The sequence below is a fragment of the Kogia breviceps genome, chromosome 5 (genome assembly GCF_026419965.1).
Source record: "Kogia breviceps isolate mKogBre1 chromosome 5, mKogBre1 haplotype 1, whole genome shotgun sequence".
Lineage (NCBI taxonomy): Eukaryota > Metazoa > Chordata > Mammalia > Artiodactyla > Physeteridae > Kogia > Kogia breviceps.
Window position 1 is genome coordinate 64645164 of NC_081314.1, and position 24966 is coordinate 64670129.

Genomic DNA, 24966 nt, shown 5'->3' on the forward strand with positions numbered 1-24966 from the left:
TTGAGGACACTATGGGGGAAGGGGAAGCTGGGACAAAGTGAGAGAGTAGCAATGACATATGTACACTACCAAATGTAAAATGGATGGCTAGTGGGAAGCTGCTATATCGCACAGGGACATCAACTCGATGCTTTGTGGTGACCTAGAGGGGTGTGGATAGGGAGTGTGGGAGAGAGCTCAAGAGGGAGGAGATATGGGAATATATGTATACATATAGCTGATTCACTTTGTTGTACAGCAGAAACTAACAACATTGTAAAGCAATTATACTCCAATAAAGATGTGAAAAAATAAAATAAATAAGCTACAAGAATATAATGTATAGCACAGGGAATATAGCCAATATTTTATAATTACTTTAAATGGACTATAATCTATAAAAATTTTGAATCACTATATTGTACACCTGAAACTAACTGTAAGTCAATATACCTCAATGAAAATTCTTTATTTAAAATATTTTAAAATGTGGTTTCATATCTTTTAGCAGTTTGGGAAGTTCTCAGCCCTTATCTCTTCAAATAGTGCTTCTCTCTACTCTCTTGTCTACAAATGTATCTGATACGCCTCTTATACTTCTTTCTGTACTTTGTTGTTTGTCTCTCTATGCTTGTCTCATGTTTTTTCCTGAACTGTGTTCCGCTTCATAAATTCTTTCTTAAACTGTGCCTAACTGGCTGTTAATTCCAGTTATTATATTTTTCATTTCTAGAATTTTATTTCATTCTTTTTTATAACTTTCAATTCCCTTTTGAAGTTCTCGGTCTTGTCTTTTAGTTCCTTGGACATATGAAATATAGTTATTTTTAAGACTATGCCTGATAATTCCATTATCTATATCTCCTGTGTATTTGTTTCAAGTACCTGCTTTGTCTTTCCTTTTTCTTTCATTTTATTATTTTAAAGATATTTTGAGGCTTTGGATTATAGTATTTTTCTCTAAAGAGGATTTACATTGGTTTCTGGTAGAAAGATAGGCTGGGACCACTACCAATCTCAGATCATCTTAATCCAATTAGGAAATGAAATTTATTCAAATCTGGGCTTTAATTCTGGTAAGGGACAGCAAGCCTAGGCTACCCATGAGCTTGGGGGGTGGGGTGCTCATGAACCTTGCAAGAAATCTTCCTATGAGGGATGCCACTGAACTTTGTGAGAAGCTGGCCAGGTGCCTGGGAACTCAGCAGGAACCTGGCCACTGCGACAGCTGCTGTACTTGCTGGAAGTACACCTGCATGTCAGGGGGAAGGGTGTCTGAAATTCACTGGGTGTGAACTCCACTGGGTATGCAAGAGTACCTACTGAGCAGCACCATAGCAAGAAAGAAGAAGAGCACATCAGAACCAAGAAGGAGAGAGGTTTAAAACTGCTCATTCCCACATTGTATTATCAAAGAACAGAAAACAAACTTTCAACATTAGTGGAATAGATAAATAAAATATGATATACTTATAAAACAGTTCAATATAGAGTTAAAATAATTTGGTCCTACATGTAGCAATGTTGACATATCTCAGAATATAATTTTAGTGAAAAATTGCAGAAGTATTATACAGTATTTTGACATTTATAATAACTTTTAAAATATACAAAGCCATACAAACGTATCTAGTGATGTATATGTAGGAATGTATCAAGTTCAGGATGTTGGCTACCTTTGGGAAAAGTGAAAATAGAATAGGATGGGAAAGAGGCGTACAGGGGAATTTAATTATTTCAGTAGTATTTTATTACATCTTAAAAGATCTTACAAAAATAGGAAATGACTAGTGTATACCCATGGTTTTATAATATTAGTCTTTATTTTCTATATGTTTGTCATATTTTATAATATTTTTTATAAGAGAGAATGGGTAGTCTCCATTATCTGTCACAGAAGATATTTTATAAGTAGTCATGAGCATTATTGTTTCAAGAAGGCCATTCCTATAGGGATGATTGTGATCTGTTTCCCAATCTGTGTTCTGGATGGTTCTAATAGGTATTCTGTGGAAAAAAAAAAAAATCTTCCTGCTTAAATAAGTTGACTATTGACTGGTTACAATATATATTGGCATATGCTGAAGGTCAGGGGAACATTTTTTTCTTTTTTGTCTGCTTTGGGTCTTCATTGCTGCACGTGGGCTTTTCTAGTTGTGGTGAGCGGGGGCTACTCTTCATTGCGGTGTGTGGGCTTCTCATTGCAGTGGCTTCTTTTTTGGCAGAGCACGGGCTCTAGGCACGCAGGCTTCAGTAGTTGCAGCACGCGGGCCCTAGAGTGCACAGGTTTCGGTAGTTGTGGTGCATGGGCTCCATAGTTGTGGCTAGTGGGCTCTAGAGCGCAGGCTCAGTAGTTGTGGCACACAGGCTTAGCTGCTCCGCGGCATGTGGGATCTTCCTGGGCCAGGGATCAAACCCGTGTCCCCTGCCTTGGCAGGTGGATTCTTAACCACTGCGCCACCAGTGAAGTCCCAGAACATTAAAAAAAAAAATCTGTTTAACGCAAACTTTCCTGGCCCCAGATTTTTCTTCTATGTGACACTCATTAATATCTTAATGAACCCTATTCCATGCAGCAAAGATTAGATAAGTGCTGATTTGCTAAAATAAACCGTTGTTATAACATACATAATTCAAGCAGTAAATTTATGAGACAAAATTATGCTATTAAAGAAATCATCCCTTTTTTTTAAACTGAGTATGATTTCTCAAATGATAAACATAATTCCCCCAGTGTTTGATTTTACAGCCATACCTTATCAACCCATTTGTGATACCTTAGTTCAAGGCTTGATTTTCAACTGAAGCATCATTTATAGTAGAAAATATTACAAAAGAAACGTGGTGTGACCTACATGTCCATTCCAATCCCACCAATTTTCCTAATTCTATACAAGCTCAATCAGTTGTAACACCCTTTAATTATCCACTAAAATAGTCGTTTTCCAGTTCAAAGCATTCAAAATCTACAAAAGCGTATGTTTGGGGCAATGACTGACAGTACACTTTGGGGGTGGGACCAGAGAAATGCAGCTAATTCTTCACTATTTCTTCTTATGGACGTTCTCATTATTGAAAACTTAGATTTTTTAAATACTACTTGTCTAGACAGGATGTTTGATTCTTAAGTGAATCAAGGAATTCATAAAAGCAACCTAAATGAAAATATACCATCGGGTCACTGGCTGGTACCATTTTATGTAATTTGCTGGCCTCAATATTTATCAGTTTTTTAATAAATGCATAAATTCCAGTGTAATCTTATTTTGTAAAATAGTAAGAAAGGCTTGCCAGTGGTGACTTATTCAAGAGTTGAAAATTGGCACTACATTTAAGCATTAAGGAAGGATTATTTATTCCCCTTTAAAGTTCTCTCTTTCATATATGGAGTTGACCCGTACTCTGGTGTCACAAAAATGTTCATTTATTCATTTACTCAACAAAGATTTTTTTAACATGCCAGGCACTAAACACCTTTAAGCCAACTCAACTGCTCTATTAAAATGATCAGTGAGATTATAGAAAAAGCTGTATGACCTTGGAATGCCATTATCCCTTCATTCAATGAATTTTTTGAGCACCTACTATGTGCCATACATTTTTCTAGGCACTGAAGATTATAACAGTGATGAACAAAAAAGACAAAGTCTTTTACCAGTCTAGTGATTAAGAGAGATATTAGTTAAGTAATCCTGATAAAGTATGATGATTATGACTATATGGGAAATACAGGTTGATCTTTGAGAAGTTAACTGACCCTTGTTCATTTATTCAACAAGTATTTTTATTATCTAATATGTGCTAGGCATTGTTCTAGGAACTTGTGGTCAGCAAGAAACAAATAAAAATATCTGTTCTTATGGAGCTTCCGTTCTTATGGAGGTCAAACCTGCAACGCTGGTCTTTGTCAGTACCATGCACCAAACCAGTATTTTCCAAAGGATGGAACTCATACCACTAGTGAAATGTGAAATTATGTAGGTGGTACACAGAGTAATACAATAATAGTTTTACATTTATATTTATTATAATATTTTACTCATGGTTCATGATACTGGCTTTCCATTTGTCATAGTATAGACAATGACTTCTTCCTAATTGAATTAAATTTTAAAAAGCTGAGTTCAGTCAAAGAAAAGTATCTAGTAAATAAGTATAGATTGTATATAGACTTGGAGAAAAATGTTATGGTGATATGTATATTATCAAAAAACAAAGCAAAACAAAAAAAAAAAAAAAAGGGAAACACAGCTTTCATCTAAAATAAAATGTCCAGATGTCGACAGTATCATTCCATCGCCCAAATTCTCAGGATAAACTTTTCATTATTTTAAAGTTTTATAGCTATATGACATAAACTCAGTGGAGTGGGGATGAGGGGGGTGGAGAAAATAGATTTACAACATTTTTTTATTCCACTCTTCTGTAACCTGCTTGAAAGTAGGGAAAGTCTTATAGTTTTCAACATAGTATACTGCACTTAATAGGTGCTAAATAGATGTTAGATGAAGGAATGAAAGAATCAATTAATGAAATGGGAAATGCTCTATTGTACCATTCAAACTACAGTGAATGCTCTGGCCTGACTCAATGTAATTAGCCACAGGGCATAAGAAGGAACAGTCTCTCTGAACCAGTCTACAAGAGCAATTTAGGACTCTGCCCTGAAGATTCAAGATCTGCTTTTCTAATAGAAGGAACATAAAAGAGATTAACCTTTCTGCTATGTAACGAGAGACCAACTAGTACAGCTTGTCTTATATCACTGTCATAGAAGAGCAAAGATAATGAAAAACCCTCACCAAATTAGTTATATGTATTTTTTTTTTTTTTTTTTTTTTTTTTTTTTTTTTTTTGCAGTACGCGGGCCTCTCACCGCTGTGGCCTCTCCCCCTGCGGAGCACAGGCTCCGGACGTGCAGGCCCAGCGGCCATGGCTCAGCGGCCCAGCCGCTCCGCGGCATGTGGGATCCTCCCAGACCGGGGCACGAACCTGCGTCCCCTGCATCAGCAGGCAGACTCCCAACCACCGCGCCACCAGGGAAGCCCCAGTTATATGTATTTTTTAGAGGACTGATTAAGCCCCTATTAAGTAATCTTTTGCCACCACCAGGGTCTCCGTATTACACTAACAATCCAAAGAGAAAACATAGAAACTGCAAATTATAGACAGTTCTTTTTGAACATATAAAAACTAAAAAAAGGGACAGGGGGGAAGTAACCTTTGAAAAGTGGCATCCTGACAATTTTGTGTGGGAGAGAAATAATAAGATGCTAAAATATGGTTACCTTCCATATTTTCTGCAGCTTAAGAATAAAATTTTATATCCCTTATTTCAAAATGTTAATTCCTGCCATCTTTAGCTACTGAGGAAACCATTTTTTCTATTTTGAGAGTTTCAAGAATTAAAAGGTCATTAAATTTTTTGCTAACAGAAAATCTTAAGAAATAGCTCAATTTCAAAGAATTAAGGATTAAATTATGATGAATAGCCCATATATATATATATATATATATATATATATATATATATATATATATATATATATTTGCTGTGACAATATACATAATGATTCTGTAAGAGGCAATCTTTCACAATCACATCAGTTCAATCAGGAATTATTTTCTTTCCTTTCCAAACTCTGATTGTTTCACGGTTATCAACACACAAATGAAGTTAATATCCTGGTCCTGTTGATGTCATGCTTGGGTTTCTTGTCAACTGTCATGAGAAATCCTGTCATGAGGCAGGCTGGTAGATGCCCACTGCCAAGTCCTCTTGCCTCATTAGACAAATTTCGTAAGGCTTTCTGAATCTGTTTGATAGAAATGGGATCCAGACATCCATGTCTGAAATTAAATTCTCCCAGCAGTTACATCCCAAATAGTGGTCCTCTCTCTGCTTTCTCTTTTTATCGGCTGTGGTGTGAGTTGAGTAGGATAGGATGAAGATGGACTGCTTGGCTTTCAAACTTGCCATTCTTTAAGGAACACGATATGGTCTCCTCAATTTGAACAATTGCTCGGAGCCGGATTAGGTCCATGATCCTGCCTAAGTTCACTGTAAATAGCTTGACAAGGGGAAAAAATGGCTTTCTTCCTCTTGCTAATACATCTTCGATATACACTGTCTAGATCCACTTACAAGTAGTTGCTATGTCAGTCCTTTGACTGCCCTTGCAAATCAATCAAAGGACCTACCATTTCTCTGTTAACAAATGATTTCTTAGTGCTGACCGACACTTCCATGATAAAAGATCCTTTACAAGCCTGCATTTTGTAAATCAAAACTACGGTAAATACAACACACAGAGCATGCTTTCTTTCCAGGGACTAAATAAGCAAGGATTATTTATTCATTTATTTATTCGCATATTTACACTCACATTTTTGTTTGAGGGCATGTCAAGTAAGAGATTAGAAGGCAATTTTCACACAAAAGCCCCAAAGAAACATGATGTTATTCTGTGGAAGTTATTTGATTGTTCTCCATAGTCTTTTCCTTTCAATTGGCATTTAGAGAACTAGCCACACAAGCTGCTCTGTACCTTCCTGCATGATACCATTCCTTCCTGTTCTCCTTATCTGTACCTGTGAGGATGCACGGCTTTCTCTTTTTTCTTTCTTGTGGGTTTGTGCAGTTTCTTGATGTTTGTGACAGGCCACGATAGGGGAAGCTTTTATCACCGTGGGGTTTGGAGGCCTCAGTAAATTGAAAATTGCAAATGAAATCCACTGGGCTTGAATTCATCAGCTATTATGTCAGATGACCTTTGGCAGCTGCTGATAAAAATGAGAGAATGTTAGCTCTGATCCAATTTTCAGCACTAACCATTCCTTTTCAAATCCATTCACAGTCAGGCAGCAGACACATGGGAAGTGAAAATGATAGGGTTTCAAGAGAACGGCATTGTGTTGCAGATTAAGATTTTCTCCCCCTATTTCTAGAGGTCGGCCCCCAGGCCTCTGTCTGGTATCTACCTATTGTCCAATCAGTTTCAATATCTGCTTCAGAGGACATGTTAGCCATCCTTACAGATAAGTGCTTACAGGAGAGAATGTTGGACTTAATAGTTTTGCTTAGGAGGCATCAAGGGTCGCAGTGTAGCGATATTGACTGGCACATGTTAGTTTAATCTGACATTCTAAGGAATGTGACACTAGATTCTTTCAGAGTTGTTGATATCTAGGTGATTTTTTTGTTACCAGCTCTGGTTTTATAAAATTTATTTTTGCACAACTATTTATATTCATGAGTCAGAGATATTCTAAAATGTCTATCATAGCCAAGCAAGGCAGCCTAAGCTTGTCTAAATAATGTACGGATGCCAAAATTATGAAACTGGGAACCAAATGACTTGTATGGATTCTGATCTTGCAATCCAGTTGAAGGTAAATGTCATCAATAGTATTTCAGGAGCTACACTGTCCTGAAGTAAATGAGTTCCTACAGCTGGTAGGTTCCCCAATAAATGTAATAGATTTTTATTATGCAGGGGAAAAACACTAGACTTGGTATTTTCCACTGAGGTAGCATGAACCAGCAAAATAACACTCTGGGCGATTGAGTCATCAGTATGATTTCCCTACCTATGAATCACAGAAGCCTTCTAAAAATAAAGAAAATTAAAATTAATCACTTTTTCCCTCACTTGACTGTTTAGAAAAGGAAAAAATGTCTCTCTTTCAATTCTTTGAAAATGCTGAGTTCATTGAGGGAACAGTCCCAAATAAATGTGAACTCCAGAAGTATCTAATAACTGAAATCCAGGTATCATAAGCATTTTCAAAAGAATAAAATAGACTGAAAAATATTAATATCTATATTTATTTAGGTTTTATTGGTATGCAGACTTACTTTCATATTTGCCCTTGACACTCTATTAGTTAACAGTACATTGAAAACAGGTGTTTATATGTAAATAGGGTTACAAAAATACTTTTCATGGCATAGTAGTTGCTTTGTTTGTGCATAAGATTATGGAACTATAAAGATACTTAGATGACACTGACACTCCTCCAAAATGTCAGTCTTTGGGTGGAAAGAATATGGTTCTATAAGCTTCCCTCATAAGAAAAAACATAGTAAGCGCATATATATTTATAGGATATATAGTATGCATATAGTACCTCTTATTTTGAAAAGTAATTATTTAAAATTAGTATCTCACTGTTTTTTCCCCTTGCCTTTTTCTGGTACTCTTAAGCCCTTTAAAGAGAAGACAATGATCTATTGTCCAATGAGCATGTATAAAATGCCTAATGATGGTGTCCAAAAAAATCCAACCCCCCCAAATATACACATTAAAAGTCAATTAGCATTGGGCTTCCCTGGTGGTGCAGTGGTTAAGAATCCGCCTGCCAATGCAGGGGACACGGGTTCGAGCCCTGGTCCAGGAAGATCCCACATTCTGTGGAGCAACTATGCCCGCGCTCCACAACTACTGAGCCTGTGCTCTAGAGACCGTGAGCCACAACTACTGAGCCCGTGTGCCACATCTACTGAAGCCTGCATGCCTAGAGCCCATGCTCTGCAACGAGAAGCCACCACAATGACAGGCCCGCGCGCCGCAACGAAGAGTAGCTCCCGCTCGCCGCAACTAGAGAAAGCCCATGCTCAGCAACGAAGACCCAACGCAACCAAAAATAAATAAATAATTTTTTAAAAGTCAATTAGTCTTGAATAACATTTTAAAGGAATCAAAGTCAAGTTGTAAGCAATGATTGGATCTAAAATTAAGAGGAACCATGTAACCAAAAAGTATGGATTCAGTATATTCAGGGCTGCCTTTGATTTCCCCAGATGATTTTCTAGGCTTTTTTTAAACTAATGAAGGCACACATTTTAGACTCTCATAGATTTAGAAAGCCTTGATACATGGTTTCCTATCTCTACACACCTCCGTCCATTTGGACCCCAGACAAATGATGACCTGGCTGGCTCTGTAAAAACACCACTACAACTCGTTTGGCTGAACTACCCTTCTGACAGTGTGGACAGCAACTCTTATCAAAAGGCTGAAGCCTGCACCTTCACAAATTTATCAGTGACTAACGTCACACATGGCTCAATTCATCCATATTTGTACAGCAGGACTTGTTTCTCTGAGTCATAGTTTCCCTCAAACCTCTACCTACCTTCAGGTTTTACAATGGATACTGCCACTAGTTCTAAAGAAGCCAGTGATTTAATAGTGAGCATGTTCTTAGGGAATTGCAACTGTGACAGGCCCAAGCCATTTGGTTTGGACCCAATCAGCTAACAGGTCCCTGCCAGAAGAAACAGCAGCACCACACTTGGCTGGGCCCTAGGGCCTGGCTTTCAGCCACTGTGATCTGCATGCTCAGATGGATGGAGCAATTAGATAGGCCTGTTAGGTTTTATGTCTTCATTATTGATTTATAGTATGAACTCAGCATGACTACTGAACCAGACCAGCCAGTGAAAAAACTGAGTCATTGATCTTTACATAGGCATGTATTTTCAATTTATATTTGGGGAGGAAATACATGGATATACCATTATTTCTGGTATTTTGTTCAAGGGCTTGAGCAGAGATTTGGGTAATTCATTGTTCCCACCTCCTGATCTTTCACTGCCATTCCTTCTATGGAAACACTATCCAATAGAACATTTCTGAAATGTTCTACTCTATCCTGTTCAATATGGGTAGCCACTAGCCAAATGTGGCTATTAAACATTCGAAATGTTACTAGTCAGACTGAGGAGGCGTATTTTAATTTTTATTTAATTTTAATTGGAATTAATAACCATGTGTAGCTAGTGCAGCTAGTTGGACAGTGCAGCAGCTTTACAGAATACTAAACTTTTCTCCTCCCTCCATCAATAGCTTTTTCACCTTTTCAAGACCCTGTCTGAACACTACATCTTTTATAAAGTCTTTATTGATTCTCCCACCTCAACAGTCCCCACCTCTTTCTGAATACATACCATTTTGTGCCTTTGATCATTTTCTGCCTTGTATTACAATTATCTTCTCTACAATGCTACAAACTGCTTGAGGACAAAGACTGTGTCTACCCAGTGATGTGCTGTCTACAACAAATATTCAAGAAATTAAACTGAGTTGTAGGTCTTATAGGGAGAGAGGATATTATTGTTTTAATACATGCTAATTAGAGAAGAAATGACACTTTGTCATCCTTCTTTTCATGCACTCTTTTTAAAATGAATTTACGAAAAGGCCTATTATTTCCCTCTCCTGATTTATCTATTAGGTAGAAGTGTAAAACAAAGCTATTACATTCTCTTCTTTTGAAGGCAATAAACCTGGGGACACTTCTTCTTAATCTTGATAAATAATAACACAATCCTATACATGTAGAAAAAACTCGGTAAATACTTCTTGAGTCAATTAATAAATGAATGAGAATTATTATCCACGTGTCAAGTATTTTTTTATGTCCCTGAATCAAGGAGATATGCTTACATTGGCTTCTAAAGTTAGAAAAATTCCTTCTAGAATAGTCATATAAGATTCTACTCAAAAGTAAACTCTAAGAACTGTTCTGTACAGTAGTTATACAACTGTATGTATTTGTCAAAACTCAAAACTATACACTTGAGGGTGAATTTTACTACAATATATGTTTTTTAAAGGTGAGGAAAACTACTATGTACTTTAGTGTATACTTATAATTTTTAAGTAGCTGCTTAGCACTTTAGTGCTAAATTAACTATATTGATATAATATATAATATTAATTTTATTCAATTGTGTGTTTCTGTGATGCCATATGACACCTAAATGACTTTTGGGGAATAGTGAAGCAATCTGAGACAATTGTGGTATGATTAAAAGAGCACTTAGTGTGGAGTTAAAAGATCATGTTTTAAAAACCAAATTCTTCCACTTACTAATTAGAAATACTACTAATAATTGCCACATTATATTATAGTAGCTTATACTTACTGAATATATGCTATATGCCAGACACCATTCTCAGGAATCTATTGAGATTAATTCATTTAATCCTCCAGCAACCCCATAAAGATAGTATTATTATCCCCACTTTAAAGATGAGGAAACTAAGGTACAGAAAGATTAAGTAACTTGGCAAAGGTCTCACAGAAGTTAAAGTGGCACTTGGCCACAGTAGGTTCTCCATTATTTTTGGTCTATCTGAATATTAGCATGGTAGAATCAGGAGACAGGTTTTAGCAGCACATACTGGCTCTATTAGCTCTTACCATTTTACAACATCTCTGAACTTGTATTTTCTTCAATAAAAGATTATTTTTAAAACATTTCACAGAGAAGGCTGAAATGAGGGCCAAATGAGATATTAATATGGAAATACAATTACTCATTTACTAATTGTGCTTGCTACTTGTGCTTAGTATTTTAAATTAAAGTTGGCATGCCTTTTTTGTGTGTATGAAAGTCATCGGCCCCAAATATGCCTCATTTCTGACAAGATGTCCTCCTTACTCCCATGTTCACAGTTAATTAGTCATGACCGCCCTTGAAGAAATCCAGGGAAAGGAACAATAAAGATTTCAGCCTTCTGACACCTAATTATACAGCAGAGCCCTTTGGGCCATTTTTCCTTTGTGAAAAATCTGGGAAAGAGGAACAGGAAGAACAGATGAGAAAGGAAGGGACAGGGGGTTGAAAGGAAAAGTAGGAGAATCCCCCAGAGCTCACTGTGAAAAAACACAATTAATTTAACCAAGATGAACGATTCCAGCATTTTCCTTTGCCCTCTGCCCCCTTCCATTCACCTCAGCTGGGTACTGTCAGATTCACAAAATGCTGGACACTGAATGGATTCCTAAAGTAAAATTTTCTAAAATAGTAATAAAATAGTTCATATCAGAACATTTTGAAATTGTTTCCCATTCCCAGAAATATATACATGAATTATACGAGGGCTGGGGGTGTTAACGAGGTTAAATTGTTCTACCTAGTGGTACTTTAGACATTTTATACCTATTCATTGTCTGTGAATAAATTACTTTAACAAGGATCACATGTCCCTGCACTTAAGTTTGTTGGTCTATAAATACCCCCAAATTATGTCCAAACAGATTTACAGCTATAGACCAAACTTTACTAATCAGTACCTTCCACCAACATATTGTATTAATTTCCTTTTCGTGAAATCAGTTATTCAGATGAATAAGAGACAGTGGCATTAAGGAGTTCAGGTTAAGTGGAGACCTTAAAGAAATAAAATTTAAATATAAAATATTATACTTCTTCATACTTCTTGTGAAAACATCATCCTGAGAATACACAGTTTTTTAAGTAGGGTACAGAGAGAAGTTTTCAGAGTCAAAAGGAAATTGTTTTAGTCCATCTGGCCAATGAATATTAAGTATCATTAAAGTCTAAAGCTAACACTGGCCATTACTTTTGATGGTGAACAACAATAATAATGGTCATAGCTTCTATTCCTTATCTACCATGTGCAAATGTGAGGACAGGTAAATAACTCTAGCTGCTATACAGTAAACCCCCAAATCCCAGTTCTTAATAAAAAAAAAATCTGCTAGATATCAAGAGAGTTTGATATGGATCCAGTGGCTCTTCTTTGTGGCTTTCCTCTAACTGATAATTCAAGAAAATAGTTTCCTTCCATTCTGCAACTTTGCCATCTCAGAATCTCTCGCTTATAGCAGTAATGGTGAAATAGAGAGGACTCCTTCCTACGTCAGCCTGTAAAGTGACATATCACTTCCCTTTACATTCCATTGGTGAGACTTAGTCATATGACTTTACCTAGATCTTGGGGAGCTGAGAAATATAGTTTAGTTCCATGACAAGGAAAATGAAATGCATGGTGAACCCATACACTGTATCTGCCACAGCCAGACACTTTACTTTACATATATTAACTCCTTTAATGTTTATAAGAACCCTGGAAAGCAGATGTTATTAACCTCACTTCATAGATAAGCAGCCAGAGATACAGAAAGTTTACACTTGATCTTAGCCAAAAGGCCGAGAAGCGATTCAGAAAGTTTAAATAAGCTGCCCAAGACACACAGTTAGTGAACTGTGGAACCAAGATTCAAACACAGCCTGTCTTTAATGGATTAAAAAAATACGATTTTATAAATGAACATGAAAAAATATATATAAATGGACAAAGGATATAGAAACAAGAGCTAGTGACTTAGTTATGAGAAGTGTTCAAGCTCAGAATAATTAGAAAAATGTTCTAAGCTATCAGAACATTAGTGGAGAGAGAATATTACCACATAATAAAAAGGAAACTATCATGTGTTACCCAATAGTAGTATCAGTCATACAGAAAGCAATGTAAAGACTGTACATGCAGAATAAAATGGTTTAAAAAGAATATATCCTGACAAATTGGACAGAGCGATATTAGGGAGGAGGGGGTGAAGGTGGGAGGTAGGGGCAGGACAGAAGGATGGAATATTTCACAGTGCTTATGTTTCTGGCCATGTGGGGAAATCCGTTTTCAATTCAACAGCCAATTCAGACATGACTCTTGTAGCCAAAAAGGGAGACTCTAACCACCTCTCTCCTCTCACTAAGACAGCATGTCAGTGACACAGACACAAGACACATATTTAAAGACAAGTCATTTCTCTTATTTTCGGTATTAAAAGGAAAACATTTTCATGAAAATCAGTTGATAAAGACTTGCACCTTTAAGTGAATTTTGAGAGATTCCATTATCAGAGTCTAAAACTAATCTATAAATAGTAAAAAGTCCTGAAATAAGAAAGTGACTAAGGCCAATGTAGACCAGCATAAGACCAGAAGAATACGGGGAAAGCAAAATAAAAGTAAAAACATAAAAAAGAGATCCCTATAACCTGGAAAAAAGAAAAATCTAATATGGAGACTATTTCCCTGATCTAGGAACAGTGTAAGGTTTTAACTTTAAGGCCCGTTTCACTAAATCCAAATAATGGGTTTGCCTTGCTAACTAACGACATACGGTTCTCAAACTGTTAGCAAGTTATTTTGTAACATGGCCAGTTATTAAAGCATTTTAATGCAGCATTTCTCAGATATAGGTTATATAGTACCTATTCTGAGATAAAGTAATAGATACTATACAAATGAAGATCCTGTGCTGGGTGAAACAAATTATGAAAAGATTTACTTATGATAAAACTTAATAGAGCCTTTAATACTAGCACTTACTATGGATTTGCAATGGGAAAACGGGTACATAATGTTCAGTGTTTCACCAGTGGACCCTTTATTTTTTGCCATGAAACATATTGAGGGACCAATGTCTTTTGGATCACTCTTTGGAAGTACTGATTTGGCACCACTTCTCCCTATCAACAGAGGCCTTTCTTTTTAGTTGTGAAAAAGGGGATAATGCAGTGGTTAGGAGTACAGACTCTGGAGCCAGACTGCTGGCGTTTAAACTCTGACTTGCTGCAGGCTCTTGGGCAAGTTACTTGGTCTCGCCTTTCTTCAGTTTCTTCATCTTTAGGGTGGGCATGATAGTAGTACCTAACTAAGAGAAAGTTAGGACATATGTTCCCATATCTCTTCCCTCTTGCATCTCCCTCCCTCCCACCCTCCCTATCCCACCCCTCTAGGTGGTCAAAAACCACCGAGCTGATCGCCCTGTGCCATGTGGCTGCTTCCCACTAGCTATCCACCCTACGTTTGGTAGTGTATATATGTCCATGCCACTCTCTCACTTCGTCACATCTTAGATCGTATGGTTTTTATTCTTCGTTATTGTGGTGTATCACATTGACTGATTTGTGGATATTGGAAAATCCCTGCCTCACTAGAATAAATCTTTTTCTTAGATTCCATATATATGTATTAGCATATGGTATTTGTTTTTCTCCTTCTGACTTACTTCACTCTGTATGACAGACTCCAGGTCCATCCACCTCACTACAAATAACTCAGTTTCTTTATATGGCTGAGTAATATTCGATTGTACATATGTGCCACATCTTCTTTATCCATTCATCTGTTGATGGACACTTAAATTGCTTCCATGTCCTGGCTATTATAAATAGAGCTGCAATGAACATTTTGGTACATGACTCTTTTTGAATTATGGTTTTCTCAGGGTATATGCCCAGTAGTGGGATTGCTGGGTTGTATAGTAGTTCTATTTGTAGTTTTTTAAGGAACCTCCATACTGTTTTTCATAGTGGCTGTATCAATTTACATTCCCACCAACAGTGCAAGAGTGCTCCCTTTTCTCCACAACCTCTCCAGCATTTATTGTTTGTAGATGTTTTTGATGATGGCCATGCTGACCAGTGTGAGATGATATCTCATTGTAAGTTTGATTTGCATTTCTCTAATGATTAATGATGTTGAGCATTGTTTCATGTGTTTGTTGGCAATCTGTATATCTTCTTGGAGAAATGTCTATTTAGGTCTTCTGCCCATTTTTGGATTGGGTGGTTTGTTTTTTCTTATTGAGCTGCATGAGTTGCTTATAAATTTTGGAGATTAATCCTTTGTCAGTTGCTTCATTTACAACTATTTTCTCCCATTCTGAGGGTTGTCTTTTGGTCTTGTTTATAGTATCCTTTGCTGTGCAAAAGCTTTTAAGTTTCATTAGGTCCCATTTGTTTGTTTTTATTTCCATTTCTCTAGGAGGTGGGTCAAAAAGGATCTTGCTGTGATTTATGTCATAGAGTGTTCTGCCTATGTTTTCCTCTAAGAGTTTGATAGTGTCTGGCCTTACATTTAGGTCTTTAACCCACTTTGAGTTTATTTTTGTGTATGGTATTAGGGAGTGTTCTAATTTCATACTTTTACTTTTTTTTTCCTTTTCTTTTATCTTTATTTTTTGCAGTACACGGGCCTCTCGCTGCTGTGGCCTCTCCTGTTGTGTGCTCAGGATGCACAGGCTCAGTGGCCATGGCTCACAGACCCAGCCGCTCCGCAGCATGTGGGATCTTCTCGGACTGGGGCATGAACCTGTGTCTCCTGTATCGGCAGGCAGACTCTCAACCACTGTGCCACCAGGGAAACCCTAATTTCATACTTTTACATGTACCTGTCCAATTTTCCCAGCATCACTTATTGAAGAGGCTGTCTTTTCTCCACTGTATACTCTTGCCTCCTTCATCAAAGATAAGGTGACCATATGTGTGTGGGTTTATCTCTGGGCCTTCTATTCTGTTCCATTGATCTATATTTCTGTTTTTGTGCCAATACCATACTGTCTTGATTACTGTAGCTTTGTAGTATAGTCTGAAGTCAGGGAGCCCAATTCCTCCAGGTCCATTTCTCGTTCTCAAGATTGCTTTGGCTATTCGGGTTCTTTTGTGTTTCCATACGAATTGTGAAATTTTTTGCTCTAGTTCTATAAAAAATTCCAGTGGTAGTTTCATAGGGGTTGCATTGAATCTGTAGATTGCTTTGGGTAGTAGAGTTATTTTCACAATGTTGATTCTTCCAATCCAAGAACATGGTGTATCTCTCCATCTATTTGTATCATCTTTAATTTCTTTCATCAGTGTCTTATAATTTTCTGCATATAGATCTTTTGTCTCCTTAGGTAGGTTTATTCCTAGATATTTTATTCTTTTTGTTGCAATGGTAAATGGGAGTGTTTTCTTAATTTCACTCTCAGATTTTTCATCATTAGTGTATAAGAATGCCAGAGATTTCTGTGCATTAATTTTGTATCCTGCTACTTTACCACATTCATTGATTAGCTCTAGTAGTTTTCTGGTAGCATCTTTGGGATTCTCTATGTATAATATCATGTCATCTGCAAACAGTGACAGCTTTACTTCTTTTTTTCCGATTTGGATTCCTTTTATTTCTTTTTCTTCTCTGATTGCTGTGGCTAGAACTTCCAAAACTATGTTGAATAACAGTGGTGAGAGTGGGCAACCTTGTCTTGTTCCTGATATTAGTGGAAATGGTTTCAGGTTTTCACCATTGAGGACCATGTTGGTTGTGGGTTTGTCATATATGGCCTTTATTATGTTGAGAAAAGTTCCCTCTATGCCTACTTTCTGCAGGGTTTTTATCATAAATAGGTATTGAATTTTGTCAAAAGCTTTCTCTGCATCTATTGAGATGATCATATGGTTTTTCTCCTTCAGTTTGTTGATATGGTGTATCACGGTGATTTGCGTATATTGAAGAATCCTTGCATTCCTGGAATAAACCCCACTTGATCATGGTGTATGATCCTTTTAATGTGCTGTTGCATTCTGTTTGCTAGTATTTTGTTGAGGATTTTTGCATATATGTTCATCAGTGATATTGGCCTGTAGTTTTCTATCTTTGTGACGTCTTTGTCTGGTTTTGGTATCAGGGTGATGGTGGCCTCATAGAATGAGTTTGGGACTGTTCCCCCCTCTGATATCTTTTGGAAGAGTTTGAGAAGGATAGGTGTTAGCTCTTCTCTAAATGTTTGATAGAATTTGCCTGTGAAGCCATCTGGTCCTGGGCTTTTTTTTGTTGGACGATTTTTAATCACAGTTTCAATTTCAGTGCTTGTGATTGGTCTGTTAATATTTCCTATTTCTTCCTGGTTCAGTCTCTGCAGGTTGTGCATTTCTAAGAATTTGTCCATTTCTTCCAGGTTGTCCATTTTATTGGCATAGAGTTGCTTGTAGTAATCTGTCATAATCTTTTGTATTTCTGCAGTGTCAGTTGTTACTTCTCCTTTTTCATTTCTAATTCTATTGATTTGAGTCTTCTCCCTTTTTTTCTTGATGAGTCTTGCTAATGGTTTATCAATTTTGTTTATCTTCTCAAAGAACCAGCTTTTAGTTTTATTGATCTTTGCTATCATTTCCTTCATTTCTTTTTCATTTATTTCTGATCTAATTTTTATGATTTCTTTCCTTCTGCTAAATTTGGGGTTTTTTTGTTCTTCTTTCTCTAATTGCTTTAGGTGCAAGGTTAGTTTGTTTATTCGAGATGTTTCCTGTTTCTTAAGGTAGGATTGTATTGCTATAAACTTCCCTCTTAGAACTGCTTTTGCTGCATCCCATAGGTTTTGGGTCATCATGTCTGCATTGTCATTTGTTTCTAGGTATTTTTTTATTTCTTCAGTGATCACTTTGTTATTAAGTAGTGTATTGTTTAGCCTCCATGTGTTTGTATTTTTTAAATATCTTTTCCTGTAATTGATATCTAGTCTCATAGCGTTGTGGTCAGAAAAGATACTTGATACGATTTCAATTTTCTTAAATTTACCAAGGCTAGATTTGTGACCCAAGATATGATCTATCCTGGAGAATGTTCCATAAGCACTTGAGAAGAAAGTGTATTCTGTTGTTTCTGGATGGAATGTCCTATAAATATCAATTAAGTCCATCTTCTTTAATGTATCATTTAAAACTTGTGTTTCCTTATTTATTTTCATTTTGGATGATCTGTCCATTGGTGAAAGTGAGGTGTTAAGTCCCCTACTATGATTGTGTTACTGTCGATTTCCCTTTTTATGGCTGTTAGTATTTGCCTTATGTATTGAGGTGCTCCTATGTTGGGTGCATAAATATTTACAATTGTTATATCTTCTTCATGGATCGATCCCTTGATCATTATATAGTGTCCTTCTTTGTCTCTTGTAATAGTCTTTATTTTAAAGTCTATTTTGTCTGGTATGAGAATTGCTACTCCAGCTTTTTTCTGATTTCCATTTGCATGGAGTATCTTTTCCCATCCCCTCACTTTCAGTCTGTATGTGTCCCTAGGTCTGAAGTGGTCTCTTGTAGACAGCATATATATAGGTCTTGCTTTTGTATCCATTCAGCCAGTCTGTGTCTTTTGGTGGGAGCATTTAATCCATTTACATTTAAGGTAATTATCGATATGTATGTTCCTATTACCATTTACTTAATTGTTTCAGCTTTGTTCTTATAGGTCTTTTCCTTCTCTTGTGTTTCTTGCCTAGTGAAGTTCCTTTAGCATTTGTTGTAAAGCTGGTTTGGTGGTGCTGAACTCTCTCAGCTTTTGATTGTTTGTAAAGGTTTTAATTTCTCCATCAAATCTGAATGAGATCTTGCTGGGTAATCTTGGTTGTAGGTTTTTCTCCTTCATCACTTTAAATATGTCCTGCCACTCCCTTCTGGCTTGCAAAGTTTCTGCTGAAAGATCAGCTGTTAACCTTATGAGGATTCCCTTGTGTGTTATTTGTTGTTTTTCCCTTGCTGCTTTTTCTTCTTCTTCTTTTTTTTTTTTTTTTTGGTGGTACATGGGCCTCTCACTGTTGTGGCCTCTTCCGTTGCAGAGCACAGGCTCCAGATGCGCAGGCTCAGCAGCTATGGCTCAAGGACCCAGACACTCTGTGGCAGGTGGGATCTTCCTGGACCGGGGCACGAACCCGTGTCCCCTGCCTCGGCAGGCTGACTCTCAACCACTGCACCACCAGAGAAGCCCTCCCTTGCTGCTTTTAATATGTTTTCTTTGTATTTAATTTTTGATAGTTTGATTAATATGTGTCTTGCCATGTTTCTCCTTGGATTTATCCTGTATGGGAATCTCTGTGCTTCCTGGACTTATTTCCTTTCCCATATTAGGGAAGTTTTCAACTATAATCTCTTCAAATATTTTTTCAGTCCTTTTCTTTTTCTCTTCTTCTTCTGGGACCCCTATAATTCTAATATTGGTGTGTTTAATGTTGTCCCATGGGTCTCTGAGACTGTCCTGAGTTCATTCTTTTTTCTTTATTCTGCTCTGCAGTAGTTATTTTCACTATTTTATCTTCCAGGTCACTTATCTGTTCTTCTGCCTCAGTTATTCTGCTATTGATCCATCTAGCGTATTTTTAATTTCATTTATTGTTTTGTTCATCATTGCTTGCTTCCTCTTTAGTTCTTCTAGGTCCTTGTTAAATGTTTCTTGCATTTTGTCTATTCTACTTCCAAGATTTTAGATCATCTTTACTATCATTATTCTGAATTATTTTTCAGGTAGACTGCTTATTTCCTCTTCATTTGTTAGGTCTGGTGGGTTTTTACCTTGCTCCTTCACCTGCTGTGTATTTTTCTGTCTTTTCATTTAGCTTATCTTACTGTGTTTGGGGTCTCCTTTTCGCAGGCTGCAGGTTCGTAGTTTCCATTGTTTTTGGTGTCTGTCCCCAGTGGCTAAGCTTGGTTCAGTGGGTTGAGTAGGTTTCCTGGTTGAGGGGACTAGTGCCTGTGTTCTGGTGGATGAGGTTGGATCTTGTCTTTCTGGTGGGCAGGTCCACATCTGGTGGTGTGTTGTGGGGTGTCTGTAGTCTTATTATGATTTTAGGCAGCCTCTCTGCTAATGGATGGGGCTGTGTTCCTGTCTTGCTAGGTGTTTGGCATAGGGTGTCCAGCACTGTAGCTTGCTGGTCATTGAGTGAAGCTCGGTCTTGGTGTTGAGATGGATATCTCTGGGAGATTTTCGCCATTTGCTATTATGTGGAGCTGGGAGGTGTCTTGTGGACTGGTGTCCTGAAGTTGGTTCTCCCACCTCAGAGACACAGCCCTGATGCCTGGCTGGAGCACCAAGAGCCTTTAATCTACACGGGTCAGAATAAAAGGGAGAAAAAATAGAAAGAAGAAGGAAGGAAGGAAGGAAGGAAGGAAAGAAGGGGATAAAATAAAGTAGGATAAAATAAAATGAAGTTATTAAAATAAAAAATAATTATTAAGAAGAAATTTTTTAAGTAAAAAAAAAATGGGACGGTCAGAACCCTAGGATAAATGGTGAAAGCAAAGCTATACAGACAAAATCTCACACAGAAGCATACACATACACAATCACAAAAAGAGAAAAAGGGGAAAAAAATAATATATCTTGCTCCCAAAGTCCACCTCCTCAATTTGGGATGATTCGTTGTCTATTCAGGTATTTCACAGATGCAGGGTACATCAAGTTGATTGCGGAGCTTTAATCCACTGCTTCTGAGGCTGCTGAGAGAGATTTCCCTTTCTCCTCTTTGTTCGCACAGCTCCAGGGGTTCAGCTTTGGATTTGGCCCTGCGTCTGCGTGTAGGTCACCTGAGGGCGTCTGCTCTTCACTCAGAGAGGACGGGGTTAAAGGAGCAGCTGATTTGGGGACTCTGGCTCCCTCAAGCCAGGGGGTAGGAAGGGCACAGAGTGTGGGGTGAGCCTACGGCAGCAGAGGCCAGCATGACGTTGCACCAGCCTAAGGTGCACTGTGTGTTCTCCCAGGGAAGTTGTCTCTGAATGCCGGGACCCTGGCAGTGGCCGGCTGCACAGGCTCCCAGGAGGGGAGGTGTGGAGAGTGACCTGTGCTCGTACACAGGCTTCTTGGTGGCTGCAGCAGTGGCCTTAGCGTCTCATGCCCATCTCCGGTGTCCACGCTGATAGTCGCGGCTCGTGCCTGTTTCTGGAGCTCCTTTAAGCAGCACGCTAATCCCCTCTCCTCGCGCACCAGGAAGCAAAGAGGGAAGAAAAAGTCTCTTGCCTCTTCGGCAGGTCCAGACCTTTTCCTGGACTCCCTTCCGGCTAGCCGTGGTGCATTAGCACCTTCAGGCTGTGTTCCCACCGCCAGTCCTCACCTTGCAATCCGACCGAAGCCTGAGCCTCAGCTCCCAGCCCCCGCCCGTCCCAGCGGGTGAGCAGACAAGCCTCTTGGGCTGGTGAGTGCTGGTCAGCACCGATCCTCTGCAGGAATCTCTCCGCTTTGCCCTCCACACCCTGTTACTGTGCTCTCCTCCGTGGCTCTGAGGCTTCCCCCTCTACCACCTGCAATCTCTGCCCACGAAGGGGCTTCTAGTGTGTGGAAACCTTTCCTCCTTCACAGCTCCCTCCCACTGGTGCAGGTCCCATCCCTATTCTTTTGTCTGTTTATTCTTTTTTCTTTTGCCTTACCCAGGTATGTGGGGAGTTTCTTGCCTTTTGGGAGGTCTGAGGTCTTCTGCCAGCATTCGGTGAGTGTTCTATAGGAGCAGTTCCACGTGTAGATGTATTTCTGATGTATCTGTCGGGAGGAAGGTGATCTCTGTGTCTTACTCTTCCGCCATCTTGGACAGTCTCCCCTAATGGGTTTTTTTTTGGCTGAATGATTTATTCAGATTTTCCCATTAAAGAATTCCAAGATTCTAAAATACAGGTCCATTTTTCTGATACTTATCTGCTCCTTCAGCTTCCCTAAATAATATTGCCCAAATTTGGGGATACATTTTTATTGTGGTAAAATATATGCAACATAAAATAATTTTTAAATTTACAATTCATTCGTATTAATTACATTTCCAAAGTTTGCAACCATCACTACTATATATTTCCAAAACTTTTTCATCACCCCAAACAGAAACTCTGTACTCATTAAGCAATAACTCCCCACTCTCCCTTCCCCCAGCCCCTGATAACTTCTACTTTTTGTCTCTATGAATTTGCCTGTTCTAGATATTTCATGTAAGTGGACTCATGCAATATTTATCCTTTTGTGTCTGGTTTATTTCACATACCATAATGTTTTTAAGGTTCATCTATGTTGTAGCATGTATCATAACTTCATTCTTTTTATGGCTGAATAATATTTCATTGTATTTACATATCACATTTTACTTATCTATTCATCTGTTGATAATGCTCAGGTTGTTTCAAACTTTTGGCTACTGTCAATAATTCTACAGTGTGTACAAGCATCTGTTTGAATCCCTGTTTTCAATTATTTTGGGTATATACCTAGAAACCTAGGAGTTGAATTGCTGGGTCATGTGGTTATCCTGTGTTCAGCTTTTTAAGGAACCTCCAAAACTGGTTTCCACAGCCACTAAACCACCTTACATTCCCACCAGCAATGTATGAGGATTCAAATTTCTCCACATCCTCACCAATAGTTGTTATTTTGTTTTTGTAATTTATTATAGCCATCCTAGTAGGTGTGAAGTGGTTTCTCATGTGCTTTTTATTTGCACTTTCCTATTGGCTGATAATGTTGAGCCTCTTTTATGTGCTTATTGATAATTTGTACATCTTCCTTGGAGAAATGTCTATTTAAGTCCTTTGCATATTTTTTAATTGGGTTGTCTTTTTGTTGCTGAGTTCTAAGAGTTCTTCATATATTCTTGATATTAAATCCTTATCAGATATATCATTGTAAATAACTTCTCCCATTCTGTGGGTTACTTTTTTTTACTTTCTTGATAATGTCCTTTGATTCGCAAAACTTCAATTTTTTTTTTTTTTTTTTGCGGTATGCGGACCTCTCACTGCTGTGGCCTCTCCCGTTGCGGAGCACAGGCTCCGGACGCGCAGGCTTAGCGGCCATGGCTCACGGGCTTAGTTGCTCCGCGGCATGTGGGATCTTCCCGGACCAGGGCACGAACCCGTGACCCCTGCATCGGCAGGCGGATTCTCAACCACTGTGCCACCAGGGAAGCCCAAAACTTCAATTTTAATGAAGTCAAATTTATCTATTTTTTCTTTTGTTGCTTGTGTGTTTTGTGTCACTAATCCATTTTGAGTTAATTCTTGTATATAGTATGAGGTAGGAGTCCAACTTCATTCTTCTGCATGTGGAAATCCAGTTGTCATTACCATCTGTTGAGGAAGCTCTTCTTTCTCCATTGAATGGCCTTGGCACACTTGTCAAAAAATCTATTGACCACATATGTTTATTTCCTGACTCTCAATCCTAGTCTATTGGCCTACGTATCTATCCTAATGCCAATACTACACTGTTTAGATTATTGCAGCTTTGTACTAGGTTTTGAAATTAGGAAATGGGAGTCCTCCAACTTGTTCTTGTTTTTCAAGATTATTTTAGCTATTCTGGGTCCTTTACAATTCCATATGAATTTGAGGATTGGCTTTTCCATTTCTGAAAAAAAAAAAAAAGGCTGTTAGAATTTTTATAGGAATTGTTTTGTATCTGTGAATAGCTTTGAATAGTACTGACATCTTAACAACATTGTCTTCCTATCCATGAACACAAGATGTCTTTCCATTTATTTACATATTCTTTAATTTCTTTTTGCATGTTTTATATTTTTCAGTATACAAGTCTTTCACTTCTGTGGTCAAATTTATTCCTAAGTCTTATATTCTTTTAGATGGTATTGTAAATGGAACTGCCTTCTTTTCGGATTGTTCATTTTTGTTGTACACACACACACACACACACACACACACACACACACCTGATTTTTGTGAGTTGTTTTTATACTCTGCAACTTTGCCAAATTCATTCATTAGCACTAGTTGTTTTCTGTGTATTCTTTGGGATTTTCTAGGCATAGGATTATGTCATCTCTGAATAAAGATAGTTTTACTTCCTTCTTTCTGATGTGGATGCCTTGAATTTCCTTTTTTCTTGTCTAATTGCTCTGGCTAGAAATTCTAGTACAACAATGAAAAACTAGTAGTTCCCGATCTTAGGGGGAAAGATTTCAGTCTTTCACCATTAAATACGTTAGCTGTGGGTTTTTCAATTAATGCCCTATATAATGTTGAAGAAGTTCCCTTCTATTCCTAGTTTTCTGAGTGTTTTTATTATGAAACTGTGTTGGATATCATAATGTCTTGAGTACAGAATAACTGAGACATAAAACAACTCTTTGGCCTCTGGGTCTCTTGCAGTACTGAATTGTTGTGTCATTGCTTGTCTAATAGGACCAAAATTAGGCATGACCAATGGAGAAAATCACCCTTGATTCTGGCAAGTATCTGATACACCATCTTTGCTGCCAGTTCTGCTTTTTTAGTTCATGATTTATGCCACTTCTGTCTAAGGATCCAGACTAGACACCTACCTTGGCCCTCTAATTGGGACTGGGTCTCTTGACTCAACAAAAACACTTTAGTCTCCAACCTCAGCTTTTCCCACTAGATTGACACTATCTGCAGAACCCCAGTTTCCACATTAATGACTTCTTCCCACTACCTCCAAGCTGTGGTCCTTTGCTTAGTCCCTCATGATCTACCATACCTTAAATCAGCCTCTCAGCATCTCTTATCAACCCCCCATCCTTATCCTCTCCAAACTTTCTGGGCATTTCTAGTGATTTGGTTGTAATGGTCCCTTCTGGCTTTGAGTCTACCTCCACAGAGTTCTCAATGTCACTCATGAATCATCAC

The 24966-nt window shown here is 37.9% G+C and overlaps 2 long non-coding RNA genes across 11 annotated transcripts in view; one reads left to right on the forward strand and one right to left on the reverse strand.

The window, feature by feature from the left end:
- LOC136794244 (uncharacterized) overlaps positions 1 to 24966 on the forward strand; it is a 692340-nt gene that overhangs the window by 460445 nt on the left and 206929 nt on the right. The window lies entirely within an intron of this gene.
- The window catches only part of LOC136794245 (uncharacterized), a 165880-nt gene continuing 163981 nt past the window's right edge, over positions 23068 to 24966 (reverse strand). For both annotated transcript variants that reach the window (XR_010840692.1, XR_010840690.1), the window contains one exon: positions 23068 to 23710. This is a non-coding gene — a long non-coding RNA (uncharacterized lncRNA). The remainder of the gene's footprint in view (positions 23711 to 24966) is intronic.